Here is a 13948-nt window from a genome sequence, read left to right as displayed (position 1 = left end):
TCAGTCTTCTCAGCAGGTTCTTCATCATCTTCCCAATCAGTAAATGTTGAAATCTTCCAGATTTCACTCATTGGAACTCTTCTTTCTATATATTCTCCTTTGTTGATCAAGTCATGTGGCTTTCAATACTTTTTGTATACTGATAAACCCCAATTAGTATTTTTCACCTGACTACTCCCTGAAACCCCAGACTCAAATATTCAGGAATCACTTGACATCACCATTTAGTTGTTGAGCATTTATTTCAAATTAATGTCTAACTGAGCTGCTATCTCCCTGAACCCCTCCCCCAGACTCAAATATTCAGGAATCACTTGACATCACCATTTAGTTGTTGAGCATTTATTTCAAATTAATGTCTAACTGAGCTGCTATCTCCCTGCACCCCTCCCATATCTGTTCCACCTACAACCATCATCATTTCAGTAACATCATAACTCTTTGTTTAAGTCAAAAACCTTGAAATATACCTGACACTTCTGTTGTACAATCCATCAGTAAAATTCTGTTGGCTCTAACTTCAAATCATATCTGGACTTCTACTACTTCTCACCACCTTTATTGCTACCACTCTAGCCCACGTCATCATCATCTCTTGCCTACACACTCCTAACTGGTGTTTCTGCTTCTGTCTTCATCTGCCTACAAGATATTATGCAGAAGCTAGAGTGATTTATTTAAAACATAATTTTAATAATGTCTAGTTAAACTCTTCCAAGGCCTTTCCATTTCGTTGTGACTAAAAATCAAAATCCTTACCATGGCCTCCAATAAATGATCTGGTCCCTTGCCACCTCTCAATCTTGTTTCCTGACCACCTTCCCCTTCTATCCCACCTCTCAACTCCACTTCAGCAACACGACTCCTTGCTGTTCCTTGAACACATTAAGTACACTCCTACTTTAGGACCTTTCTCACTTGCAGCTCCCTCCATCTGAACTGCTCTTATTTTAGATATCTACATGGCTTACCTCCTTGCTTCTTTCGGGTTTCTGCTTGAATATCATCTTCTCATAAAGACTTTCCCTTAATACCCTTCAACTTCTAGGTGAAGATGGAAGATTGAACACATGTGTTTCTTTTAGCACTCTCCTCAAACTCCACTAAGTGACAGTTAATGAATTATTTTAAGCCCATGGACTCACAAAGACAATCACAACAAAAGAGGAGACACTAATGACAAAATTTTGAAAGCTGGAAAGGAGAGATAACACAAAACACACCACCCCACACTTCCTATCCATTCCTCTTATTTTTCTCAATAGCGCTCAACTTAGATAAATGTGGATACATATAAACACAAGATATCTACTTACTTCTAAATTTTTTGTTGTATTCCCCTCCCCCTCCCCAAGAATGTACGCTGCATGACAGCACTCTTTTCATTTTGGTTCATTGTTGAATTCTCAGGCTTTGAAATCATACAGCTATTCAGTGAAATTTTTTGGCTGAATAGCTGGTGTGGTCTGGACAAGGTGCCATTTATGGGAGGTGTGAGGGTTGTGGCAATCAAGAATTCTTATTTGGATGTTAAGTCTGAGGTACTTTTAGACATCCAGGTGAAGATATTAAGTGGGAATATGGATATTTGGAACAGAATGACGAATGCAGACATCTGGGCTGAATGTATAAATTTTGGAGTCATGAGCACTAGGGCTAGGTGAGATCACCTGGGAGAGTACAAACACAAAAAAAGAAAAATATCAAGCTCTGGAGAACTTCATCATTTGGAGGCCAGGAAACTAGTGGTCCCCAAACTTTTAGAATCATATAGCTTTATCTGTAAAAAGAAGAAAAAAAATGATTTAAGTTGAGCAATGTGAAAGAGGGTATTTATTTATTTATAAATTATATGTATTACTGTATAAATATATTATGTACATTATAAAATACAAAGACATAGATATTAAAAAAGAATGAACTAAAGGATTTCCAGTTAAAGAGGAGGTATTGTACACATGCATTTTTTAAGTCCCTTCTGGAGACCAATATAGTGAAAGGAAATGGATTTTTAAAAATAAAGTATAAACCCACAAGGACAAAGAGAACAAGAGTAAAACAATAATGTCAGAATATAGGAAGCTGGAAAGAAGAGAGATGAATGGCAACTAACTTTGACTCAGGAAAGCTGAAGCTGCAGTGGGGAAAAGCCAAGAGGCAGCTTGATTTGCAAGGCAGAATCTGGTCCCTATCCCTACTCCAAAGGCTCAGGAATTGGTGTCTGGCACCTCTGGTAGAGAAGGTAAATGTCAGGCAATAACAGACTTGGCTCAAAAGCTATTCAAGAAGCAGCTACACCTTCAGACACCTCCACCACTCTGCACTATAGGTGACTAACCCCCTACTACACAGCAACTGGGGGGTTATTTTCTGGAGACGATTAAGTACAGAGTCTTGAGAGAACAACAGACACAAATTGAAGATGGGAATTCCAAACAAAAAACAGGTAGACTGGGTCAAAGTTAACATCAGAATGTTTAAAACTAAAATACCAAGAAGAATCTCTATATGTTTCTTTGGGATAGGGAGACAATAACAAAAAGAACACTATCTTGATGGGTAGCAATGATTGCCAGTGAATTCACCAACATAAAAGGAAAGAAAAAAAGAACGCTTATAAACTTCTCTTTATTTCGTAGAGCCATTGAAAATATTTATTTCTATTTCTTTTTAAGTACAAGGATTGTTTGAACATTATTGTAGTACTTCAATGCAGATATTTAAGTAATTGCATTTGTTGTGTCCTGGACTGAAAGTAGTAAATATTGATTTCTTCTGTTCTATTTAACTAATTATGCAGACTCTACTTTGAGCACCAGGGCATCACCAAAACTTACTCACAGGTTTCATGTGATGTATAGAGACAATCCTTAGAGATGCAGTAATGATATCTTGCTTTTATAATATTACATTTTGATACTCATATACCTTGAGTATCCAACATATTTTATATTTAATTTACAGTGAAGCTATCTTTGTTAGTGGAAATCACTATGCTTTTGTTATTCTTTGCCTACAATGTCCTTTTCCTCCTTATCTGTCTGAATATCTCTCACTTACCTTTCGAGAACTATCTCAAATATGATTTCTTCTTTAAGGGCTTTTTTGACTCCCCTCAACTGTGATTGTTCCATTATGTATGCAATATAGTACATTGTTTGCACTTCTATTGTCTCAGTCCCTACATTGTTTTAAAATTATAAGTCTGCTAACTCTCTTAGTCCAGGTACTATATCTTATTTATATATATAGTCTTAATTGACTGTAGTACTGGACACAAAGTAGTTATTTAATACATTTTCAAATGGATGTTTGGAAATGATTTTGTGTCCATTATCTTATTTGACTTTCCCAGATTCAGTCAGTCGCTAGATCCTAGTGCTCTAAATATTTATTATATCTATCACTTCTTACTTATAATATATCATGCCAAGAATTCATGCTCTCACTGTATGTTGCTGGGACTATTACCATCTTTTTTTAAAAATATTTTATTTATTTATTTGACAGACAGAGATCACAAGTAGGCAGAGAGGCAAGCAGAGAGAGAGGAAGGGAAGCAGGCTCCCTGCTGAGCAGAGAGCCCAATGGGGGGCTCAATCCCTCCCTGGGATCATGACCTGAGCCAAAGGCAGAGGCTTTAACCCACTGAGCCACCCAGGCACCACTGGGACTATTAGCATCTTAACCTGACTTTGGTCCCTAATCTCGCTCTCTTCCAGTTAATACTATATTTGTCCATCAGAATGACTTAACACAAATCTCACCATTTTCTATATATATATTAAAAACTTTAGGTTGGTTGGGCACCTGGGTGGCTTAGTGGGTTAAAGCCTCTCATCGGGCTCTCTGCTCAGCAGGGAGCCTGCTTCCCCCTCTCTCTCTGCCTACTTGTGATCTCTCTAAATAAATAAATAAATAAATAAAATCTTAAAAAAAAAAAAACCTTTAAGTTGGCTACATAACAGATATAATAAAGTACAAAATAGTATATTTATCCTCCTGCTTTAAACATTTAGAAACCAGACAAATTTTCAGACATTTAGACAACTGGCAATGCAGGACATTGACCCTTGAGAAAAAGGAAACTAACAAAGTGAGCCCTTTGATTGCCCTAGCTTACTCCCTGGAAAAAATTTCTAGGCCATAACAAAGTAAGAGAGAACACAAAACAAAGTCTTGCTCAGTTCAAGAGAGTTTAGAGTTCAGAGAGATGTTAGTAGCTAGAATTTGTGAAGAGGTGAGAGCATCAGTTAGAGTGGTGTATTTGCTCCAGAAACCTTCTGAGTGTTCCCTAAAAGTCTTGAGACTGAATACTACTCTGTGAAGGAAAGGAAGGAACTTCCTGGGGCTGAAGAAAAACCATCAGGAAGGAATAAGCTAAAGAATCCTTGAGCTCACATAGGAAGGTAATAGTTTATGTTCTAACTAACCAGAGTGGAACACCTCTTAATACATGGGCATTAAAAAAAAAAACAAACATGGGCATTAAGTAAATCCTCAGAAGGAGGATGCCTCAGTAATGGGGACACATTAGCTTACACTAAAGGTTATTCTAGACTGCTTCAGAAAGTTTAAAAACTAACCACAAAAGAATCAGACTGATTTCAAGCCACAAAGCCCAACAATACTTAAATGAATACAACAACATCCAGTGTCTAACAAAAAATTAATAACATTAAGTATTCATCAAATATTTCCAAGCATACAAAAAAGCAGCAAAATGCAACTTATAACCAGGAGAAAAAAAAATCAATCAATAGATACAGACCCAGAGATGAGATAATAGAATTGACTGACACGGATATTAAAATAGCTATTATAAATATATTTCATGTTCAAGAATGTAGAGGAAAACATGAACATGAGAATGAGAGAAATGGAAGGTGTTAAAAAGCAAGTTTTTAGATGAAACCGACATGATCTGAAATGAAAAGAAACTGAATGGGATTAATAGCATATTACACACTGTAGAAAAAAGATTAGTGAACTTGATGATGCAGCAATAGAAACTATCCAGAATTAAATAAAGAGAAATAATTTTATTTGTTTATTTATTTAAATTTTTTTAGAAAGAGAGAGTGGGGAGGAGCAAAGGGAGAGAGAGCGTCTTAAGCAAACCCCATGCCCAGTGCAGAACCTGAAATGGGGCTTGATCTCATGACCCTGAGATCATAACCTGAGCTGAAATCAAGGGTCAGAAGCTTAACTGAGACACCCAAGTACTCCCAGAGAAATAATTTTTAAAAATAAACATAAATGAGTTGTGGAACAATATCAAATTAGTGTAAAAATGTATGTGTTATTGGAATACCAGAAGGGGAAGGCAAAAGAGAGAAAAAATATTTAGAACATCATAGCCACAATTTCTCCAAATTTGGTGACAATTATATTCCCAGAGATTCAGAGATCTTAATGAGCTTCTATAAGCATTAATATAAAGAAAAGCACATCAAGACACATCATAATCAAATTATTAAAATCAGTGATTAAATGAATTCTTAAGGGCACCCAGAGATAAAGAACACATTATATTCAGAAGAATACAGATAAAAAGTCAACAGATTTCTTATGAGAAAACACAGAGACCAGAAGATAATGGACGAACTTCATTAAATAAATGGAACAAAAGAAAAAAAGTTTAACCTATATTTCTATACCCAGAAAAAAAAATCTAATAAGGAGGAAAACGTTTTTTTTTTCCTTTGGATGTAGGAATGTAGAAAAAATACTGGTTTTTTTTTTAAATCATAGCAATGAGAACAAATTTGTAATAATGAATTACAAACTCATAAGTTTTCCTGAACCCATCAGAGAACTAAGATTACCAGGCACCCATAAGCTCTGAAATCAAAAACAGACCTTTCCAAAGAGAGAAAGAGAGAGAATGTGAGAATTGGCTCATCTGTGGCATAATATGGGAAAATGAGAAGATACACCCTAAAAGCATGTAAGAAGAATTTAGCTAAAAATTAAAGAGATTGATAAAAAAGCTAAGTTTGGGTTAGCATGAGAATATAGATACTCGAAAGCCACAGACACAAGACGAGTATGAACCAACCTGCAAATCCTTTTCCATGGGTTTCCATTGGGAGCTCACTGAAAAAGAGGTTATAGGCAGAAGAGACCAGAAAGATCTCCCTTCAGGGGTGCAGGATCACTGAAGGGAATTGAGTGCTGCTGTGGGAAAGACAAGAAAAATCTCCTGGATCCTTTACCTCTATGAAATAAAAGCCTTAAGTCATGGAGGTAGAGGCAGTAAAGCCTGATACTCCCAGGAGATATTTGCAGTACCAGTGTGGCTGGTGATTGGGTAAAAGAAAAATACCCTCTCCTTATAAGACAGAGGCAGAAAATAGTCCTAGACACAGATTCCATATCAATCAATACCACTGAAGTTCTCTTATTACTGGTGTGTGGGTGGAGGGGGCAGGAAACAGGAGTCTGGAAAGTCCTAAACAAGACCCATTAAGGATACAAGGCACAGTTTGGGTGTCATGAGGAGGAAGGACAGGGTCATGAGATAGCCTCATCACAAAGGTGAAGGCACACAGAGTATAACTAAGACTGAGTGGATCAGAACAGCAGAGAAACTTCCTGCCCTTCCCCAGATAGCAAGCATTGAATCATGATCAATAACAGGCTATCACTGGGGAGGAAGCAAAATTTGTGGGGAAAGCTGTCCCTGTGGCATAATTGCACAGGGAAGGCTGAAAGCTGAGGGTATATCAGGCTTATTGGAAAAAACAACAACAACAAAAACCACTCAGCACAGAGTCCCCAGTCCTAACCAGAAAGTAAGCCTAGAGGACAATAAAACTGGTAGAGAGCCATAATCACAGAAACAACAAAAACAGTTCAACTTCTGACTAGGTTGAATCAACACCCCAAAGTCATGGGGTAAAAGAGGCGTGTCTATCTCCAAATATAAATAGTATCTTCAATTTCTACGGTTCTATATATACTGTCTAGTATTCAATAAAAATTATCTGACACATAAAAGCTAAGAAAAGTCAACTCATTGTAAAAGCAATTAACAGAATCAGAATCAGAGATGATCTAGAGGTCGGAAATCATGCAGTGAATTTAAAATAACTACTATTAAAATGTTAGCAGTTCTACTTGAAAAGGTAGGCAAATACATGAGTACATAAGAAATTTTAGCAGAGCAGTGAAAACCATGAGAAAGAGTCTAATAAAATGCTAGAAATAAAATACAAACTCCAAATCAACAAAAATAGATGCCTTCAAAGTGCTCCTCAATTGACCTGATACAGGAAATAACTGGTAAATTTGAAAATAGCTGATCAAAAATTATGCAGAGTAAAACACGAAGAAAAAAAAACAGAGTGGGAAAAATACAACAGAGCATCCAAGAACTGTTGGGCGTAATAGAAATAGTTCAACATACATATATATGGAATTATAGGAGAGAGGTATAATGGGACAACATGCGGTGCCTGGGTGGCTCAGCCAGTTAAGCGTCTACCTTCAGCTCTGGTCATGATCCCATATTCCTGGAGTCTAGCCCCACAACTAGCTACCTGCTCAGCAGGGAAGCCTACTTCTCCTTCTCCTTTTGCCACTCCCATACTTGTGCATGCTCTCTCTTTCTCAAATAAATAAACAAAATATTTTATTAAAAATGGGACAGTATATGATTTGGAGAAGATAATGGCCAAAATTAAAGAAGACAGACATAGAAGACAAACATAAAGATGACAAAAAAATACCTCAGAGTATACAAAAAATCCTCCAAATATACAAAAACTGAACCCCTACATGTATCATGTTCAAAGTGTGTAAAACTAAAAACAAAGAAACAACTTCAAGGGTATCAAGAGAACACACACACACACACACACACACATACATACATAGAGACAAAGGAATAGAGCTGACAATTAAAGGAGATTTTTACATCAGAAACTATGCAAGCCAGAACAATGAAGTGACGTTTTTTAAAGTATTGAAGAAAAGAACTGTCATCGTGGGATATTTTACCCAGAAAAAATATCTTTCAAATATAAAAGCAAAATAGACGCACCTAGGTGGCTCAGTTGTTTAAGCATCTGCCATCAGCTCAGGTTATGATCCCAGGGCCCTGGGGTTGAGTCCCACGTTGGGCTCCCTGTTCAGCGGGGAGCCTGCTTCTCCCTTTCTTGATCTCCCTCTTTGTGCTTCTCTCTCTCTGTTTCTCTATGTAAAAATAAATAAATGAAATATTTTAAACAATCAATAAGATTGATAAACCACGGGCCAAACTAATCCAAAAGAAAAGAGGACCCAAACTAATAAAATTATGAATGAAAAGGGAGAGATCACGACTAAACTAAGGAAATAGAAACAATCATCAGAAATTATTATCAACAGTTACATGCCAATAAGTTACGCAACCTAGATGAAATAGATGCATCCCTGGAAATCTATAAACTTCCAAAACTGAATCAGGAATAAATCAACAACCTGAATAGACCAATATCTAGTAACGAGATTGAAGCAGTGATCAAAAACCTCCCAAAAAACAAGATCCCAGGACCTGACGGATTCCCTGGAGAATTCTACCAAATATTCAAAGAAGAAATAATACCTATTCCCCTGAAGCTGTTTCAAAAAATAGAAACAGAAGTAAAACTTCCAAACTCTTTCTATGAAGCCAACATTACCCTGATCCCCAAACCAGGCAAAGACCCCACCAAAAAGGAGAATTTCAGAACAATATCCCTGATGAATATGGATGCCAAGATTCTCAACAAGATCCTAGCTAATAGGATCCAACAGTACATTAAAAAGATTATCCACCATGATCAGGTGGGATTTATCCCTGGGATGCAAGGGTGGTTCAACATTCCCAAATCGATCAATGTGATAGAACAAATCAATAAGAGAAGAGAGAAGAACCACATGGTCCTCTCAACTGATGCAGAAAAAACATTTGACAAGATACAGCATCCGTTCCTGATTAAAACCCCTCAAACTATAGGGCTACAGGGAATATTCCTCAACTTCATAAAATCTATCTATGAAAAACCCATAGGGAATATCATTCTCAATGGGGAAAAGCTGACAGCCTTCCCTTTGAGATCAGGAACAAGACAAGGATGTCCACTTTCGCCACTGTTGTTCAACATAGTACTAGAAGTCCTAGCAACAGCAATCAGACAACAAAAAGAAATAAAAGGTATTCAAATTGGCAAAGAAGAAGTCAAAAATATAAAAGCAAATTAAATATTATATAAAAATGAAAGTTTCATGAAATTATTACCAATGGACTTGTGATATAAGAAATGTTAAATTATTTGTGCAAAAGGAAAATAATATCATGCAAAAACCTACAGCTATACAAAGAAATTAGGAGTTCCATCAATAGGTAAAATGGTTAATATGAAAGACATTTCCCCATTTTAAATTGTTTTGAGAAACAAGAGACTTTTAAAACAAAAATAGAAGCAATGTATTGTGAGTTTATAGTATATGTGAAGATGTAATGTATGACAAAAATAACATAAAGGAGTGGGTTAATGCCTCTGCCTTCAGTTCAGGTCATCATCTCAGGGTCCTGCAATCAAGCCCCACATCAGGTTCTCTGCTCAACGGTGAGCCTGCTTCCCTTCCTCTCTCTCTCCCTGCCTCCCTGCCTACTTGTGATCTCTCTCTCTCTCTCTGTCAAATAAATAAACAAAATCTTTAAAAAAATAACATAAAGGAAGGGGGGAAGGTATTGGAAGTATGTTGCTATAAAATTTTTAAACTATTTAAAAAGAAGTAAAATATAATTTCAAGGTAGTCTGTGGAATTAAAAACACACACTGTAAGCCCTAGGGAGAACACTAAAATATTTAACAATTTTAAGTAACAAGCCAGCAGTGGAGAAAAATTAAATGGCAAACTAATCCACAAGCATGCAGAAAAAGAGAAGAAAAAGGGGGAAAAGTAGCAAAAGCCAATCAGCAAGATGGTATATTTTAATTAAATCATATTAGCAATTAAATTGAATGAAGATGGTCTAAACCATGTTGCCCAACAAAAATATAATGTGAGTAAGGTATGTAGTCCAAAGTTTTCTGGTAGCCAGATTCTAAAAAAATAAAAAGAGACAGATGAAGTTCATTTTAAAAGAATGTAAAAGAATCTATGCAAACTATTGTTATTTCAACATAGTCATCATCATAAAATTATTAATAAGTTAGTTTATTTTCTGTTTATAAAATTCCATGGGTATTTTACACTTACAATACATCTCAATTCAGACCCACCATATTTCAATTTCTCCTTGAAACTTGAAACTACTTGGCTAGTAGCTATCTTACTAGAAAACGCAGATCTAACTAAACACACAAGTTGAAAGAGGTTTTCTGATTAGATTAAAAGGCAAGAACTGACTAAATGCTATTTACAAGAAACCTACTTTAAATATAAAGACATAGGTACATTAAAAGTAGTTGGGGAAAAAGAGCAAAAGAATGGAAGAACATTTACTATGAAAAAAAATAATCAAAGAAAGATGAATTCACATTAATATCAAACAAAGAATTCATAATAAGAAAAAGAGATAGTACATAATGATAAGGAACTAGTTAACTACAAAGATATAACATAATGCGAATGTACCTAATAATAGCTTCAAAATGTGTAAGGCAAAATGTAGTAGAACTGGAAGGAGAATTAAAACAAAAGTAGGGGCTCGTGGGTGGCTCAGTTCATTGAGTGTCCGACTCTTGATTTTTGGCTCAGGTCATGATCTTAGGGTCCTGGGATTGAGCCTCACATTGGGCTCCACTCTGTGGGGAATCTACTTGAGATTCTCTTTCCCACTACTTCTCCCCCTCCCCTTGCTCATGCACTTACTTACTCTCTCTCTAAAATAAATAAATCTTTAAAAAAAGAAATAGACATAAGAATAACTGTATTTAAACATTTCAATTCTCTTTTCTCAGGGATTAATAGAAAAATTGGAGAGTGAATTGTTGAGGATATAGAAGACCTAGGTAACACTACTAACCAAATTGTTTTAATTGAGATTTATAGAGCACTGCACCTAAAAACAGCAGAACATGTATTATTTTCAAGCACACATAGAACATCCACCAAAATAGAGTATATTTTAGGCTACCAGATAAACCTCAGTAAATTTAAAAGAACTGAAACAGTGCAAAATATGGTCTCTAACCACAATGGAATTAAGCTTAAAACTAATAACAGAAAGATATTGGGAGTACTCTCAAATATTTGGAAGTTGTATAACATACTTATAAATATCAGTCGAAGAAGAACTCATAAAGAGAATTAGTAAATATTTGTCCTGAATGAAAGTGATCACACATGGGGGCCTGGGTGGCTCAGTTGGTTGGGTGACTGCCTTCAGCTCAGGTAATGATCCTGGAGTCCTGGGATCGAATCCCACCTCGGGCTTCCTGCCCAGCAGAGAGTCTGCTTCTCCTGTTGACCTCTCTCCTCTCATGCTCTCTCTCTCTTTCTCTAATAAATAAATAAGAAAAAAAAAAGTGATCACACAGCTTATCAAGATTTGTAGCAAAAGTTGTATTTTATTTATAAAATGGATAAATTTACAGCATTAAATGTTTATATCAGAAATGAGGAAAGTTCTTAAATCAATGATCTAAGATTTTACCTTAAGAAACTAGCAAAAGAAGAGCAAATTAAACCCAAAGCAAATAGAAGAAAGGAAACAATAAAATTAATAGCATAAATTAATAAAATAGAAAAGAAAATTGTAAAAATCAATGAAACCAAAAACCAATTTTTGAAAAATGAATAAAATTGATTAGCCTCTAGCTATGCTGATCAAGAAGAAAAGAGACAAAACCAACTTAACAATACCAGAACTATGAAAAATGACACCAGTACAGATTCTACCAATATTAAAAGTAGAATAAGTATTTATGAACAACTTTAACTTAAATGAAATGGACAAATTCCTTAAAAGACACAAAACATCATAGCTTATTCAAGAAGAAATAAATAACTGGAATACCATGCTTATCAAAGAAAATGAATTTATAGTTTAAAAGCTGTACATAAAGAGGACTCCAGGTCCCAGTGACTTTACTGGCATGCTGTAGCAGGAGTTTAAAAAGAAATAAAATACAAACTCTTCCAAAAATATAGGAGCAGGAGTAATGCTTCCTAAATGTGACAAAGACATAACAAAGGGGAAAAATACAGACCAATATCTCTCAAGAACAAAGGCGCAAAAATCCTCATCATAATATTGGCAAAACAAATACAGTGGGAAAAAAAGACAATGCATAAGGACCAAGTATAGTTTTTCTTGGGAACTCAAGGATGGTTCAACAATGGAAGATCAATCAATGTAATTCACCATATTAAGAAACAAAAAAGAAAAATGATATGACTTTCTTAATATAGGAAAATAAAAGCATTTGACAAAATTAAATGGCCAGTCATTATGAAAGTTTCCAGAAAACTAGGAATTGAAGAAGCTTCCTTAATCTGATAATGAAAGACTACAAAACCAACCAACAAACAAAAAATTAAACCTGTGGCTACATAATACTTCCTGGTGGAAGACTACATGCTTTTTCTCCTGTTCCCCTTTGGGAACAAAGCAAGGATACCCACTTTTACAACTTTTATTAAACATCCATATGACTCAGTAGTTTCACTTCTAGAAATTTACCCAAGAGAAATGAACACGTATCTTCATAAAAACTTGTACAGGAGTATTTGCAGAAACTTTATTCATAATAGTTTCAAACCGGAAATAATAAAAATATCATCAATTTGTGAATGAATAAGATTATGGTATATCCATATCATGGACTACTACTAAGTGTACAGAGGTACTACTAAGTACTAATACACACAACAGTGTTGATGATCCTAGAAGTCATTATGGTTAGTAAGACAAGTTACACAAAAAATACTACATATTATATTATTCCATCACATCAAATTCAAAGTGATCAACATTTTCCGGAGGGTGAGGATCAGAAATTAATTGGAAGGGGAGCATGTAGTAACTTTTCATGGTGATGGAAGTCATGGAAACCTTATCATGAATGTGTTGCGTTTATGGTACTGCATCCGATTGTCCAAACTCATTTTAGTACATGTTTGAACTTGGGTAATCCTATTTATATAAACTGTACTTCAGTAAAACTAACAAAAATGTTTAATAGGGAAAAAAAGGAGTGGGGGGAAAGTAGACCATTCAGTGCTCTCCTTTGTTCATAGTAAAGTTTGTTGAATAAATCATAATAGCCACAGGAGTAGGTAAGAGAAAAGTTGCCTCAAGGCATGGATGTAGAGCAAAGAGGATGGTAAGAGGAGTTTCTTAAATGTACAGAGAGGAGTGGCAAAGGAATAAGCTAGTTTTGGCAATAGAGAAGGAGCGACTGAGGAACTGTTAAGAGTGAGCCATTGTGGGGTGCCTGGGTGGCTCAATGTGTTAAAGCCTCTGCCTTTGGCTTAGGTCATTGTGCCAGGGTCTTCGGATGGAGCCCCCGCATAGGGCTCTCTGCTCTGCAGGGAGCCTGCTTCCTCCACTCTCTCTCTCTGCCTGCCTCTCTGACTACTTGTAATCTCTTTCAATCAAATAAATAAAATCTTAAAAAAAAAAAAGATCCATTTTGACTATGGAAATGTTAAGAGTGCCAAAACTTACATTATTTGCCTAGACTGAGCTGGGATTTGCTGACCTCTCTGTCAGAGATTACTTAATTTACAGAGATAATATTTATATGTAATCAGAGATTACATAACTTACCTTCTCTTTCTCTTACTCTGTTTTCACTCTTCTTACTCTCTTACTGTCAACTCTTTCACATTTTCCTTAGTGCACTTCTCGTAGCTCTATGCCTGACACTCCCCTTTATTCACTTTACACCCTCTGCCTCTTTAAGTCAATCATCTACTTCGATGTTTTGAATTATTTAACCGATGATGGCAAAGCTGGAAAAAGCCA

General features: G+C 35.7%; 1 long non-coding RNA gene across 1 annotated transcript in view; it reads right to left on the bottom strand.

The window, feature by feature from the left end:
* Window positions 1–308: 308 nt before the first annotated feature.
* LOC116588316 overlaps window positions 309–13948 on the bottom strand; it is a 49885-nt gene continuing 36245 nt past the window's right edge. The window contains exon 3 of the long non-coding RNA XR_004284885.1: window positions 309–1780. This is a non-coding gene — a long non-coding RNA (uncharacterized LOC116588316). The remainder of the gene's footprint in view (window positions 1781–13948) is intronic.

This window comes from Mustela erminea, chromosome 4 (genome assembly GCF_009829155.1).
Source record: "Mustela erminea isolate mMusErm1 chromosome 4, mMusErm1.Pri, whole genome shotgun sequence".
NCBI classification, from domain to species: Eukaryota; Metazoa; Chordata; class Mammalia; order Carnivora; family Mustelidae; genus Mustela; species Mustela erminea.
This window is presented reverse-complemented; position numbering and strand designations above follow the sequence as displayed.